Genomic DNA, 1,563 nt, shown 5'->3' with positions numbered 1-1,563 from the left:
TGGACGTTAGTGCTACGCTATCAGATTGTCGTGATCCGTATGAAGTGCTTACTAGGACTTCGAGTATAGCAAGAACTTTACCGTTTTCATATCGCCTCTCGCTAGCGACCTTTGCTGTAATCAAAGTTAAGTACTGTCAATTGTTTTACAGAAATAAAACTACTAATTTTATTTGTTTGAATTGTTATATAGCATTCCCAGAACGCTGCACCCCTTAGGCACCCTACTAGTGACGAGTGGGCAAGACCCCACAAAAGTAGTTTTAAAGCTACATCTATGAAAGCTGGTATTTGACTTCTAAATTGGAAATAAAGAAGTACGTGCTTCAGGGAGTGAAATTGAGGATGAAAAGTTTTGTTCAATTATTTCCTTATGAAAACATTTTCAAAGCTAAATCTATGAAATTTTTTTTGGATTCTCTGTTAGAAATAAAAAAAAAACTTATTTCCCCGCTTGCTATGTGCTTGATATCGAGAAGTATCGCGAAAAGGGTATGATATTCTAGCAACCCGTGTGAAATTACATATGTTCTTATAATCCTAGAGTCTATAGATAGGTGTAGAAAGCAAGCAAGAAGGTCGGGGTCAGAAACAGTAACGCCTTTGTGACGAGGGGAACCGACCCCGACTTCGTACAACATTTCTGAAAGTTACTTCAGTCCGCTGAGGACGCTCTGGTCACGAGTCAGGGGCGGATGACTTTGTGACCGTCGGCTGCGGTAGATGAGCGCCCGACCTCGCGGGAAATATCTAGTGCTGTGAGGAGTATATACGGCGCATGTGCTTATGCTGTCTGTCTTCGCGGTGTATGTACGAATGTCTGGCGGTCGATAGTTATATGCGTAATGCAAAAGGGGCGATTTTGTACGGCGCAGGATACGAATTGCATGTTTACTACATCGACACGGTACACGGGGATATAATGCCGGGTTGGAGATCGGTAATATTCAAGCTTCCATCCTCAGTGGCAGAGCAGAGTAACTGAGCAAGTGTCTTTCCATATTTGACGACCTGTACACCAGTTTTGCAGTTTCACTGTCGGTGCAATATGGCGATCTGAACAAAATAGTTTTGATGCTGAATGTTTCTTCTGCAGAAAGAAAATGGCGGGCGGTGCTCCCACACTGGCAGCAACAGCAGTTTGACGCATAAATTCAGTAAGAGCCAATCAGAATAGAATGAGATTTTCACTCTGCAGTGGAGTGTGCGCTGATATGAAACTTCCTGGCAGATTAAAACTGTGTGCCGGACCGAGACTCGAACTCGGGACCTTTGCCTTTCACGGGCAAGTGCTCTACCAACTGAGCTACCCAAGCACGACTCACGCCAGGATGTTTCATATCAGCGCACACTCTGCTGCAGTGTGAAAATCTCATTCTGGAAACATCCCCCAGGCTGTGGCTAAGCCATGTCTCCGCAATATCCTTTCTTTCAGGAGTGCTAGTTCTGCAAGTTTCGCAGGAGAGCTTCTGTAAAGTTTGGAAGGTAGGAGACGAGGTACTGGTAGAAGTAAAGCTGTGAGGACGGGGTGTGAGTCGTGCTTGGGTAGCTCAGTTGGTAGAGC

At 44.8% G+C, this 1,563-nt stretch overlaps 1 non-coding gene across 1 annotated transcript; it reads right to left on the bottom strand.

The window, feature by feature from the left end:
• Positions 1–1,241: 1,241 nt before the first annotated feature.
• Trnas-uga lies at positions 1,242–1,316 on the bottom strand. The gene has a single exon. It is a non-coding gene; the product is annotated as a tRNA-Ser (tRNA).
• Positions 1,317–1,563: the final 247 nt, after the last annotated feature.

Source organism: Schistocerca americana, chromosome 7, assembly GCF_021461395.2.
Source record: "Schistocerca americana isolate TAMUIC-IGC-003095 chromosome 7, iqSchAmer2.1, whole genome shotgun sequence".
In the NCBI taxonomy this organism is placed as follows: domain Eukaryota; kingdom Metazoa; phylum Arthropoda; class Insecta; order Orthoptera; family Acrididae; genus Schistocerca; species Schistocerca americana.
This window is presented reverse-complemented; position numbering and strand designations above follow the sequence as displayed.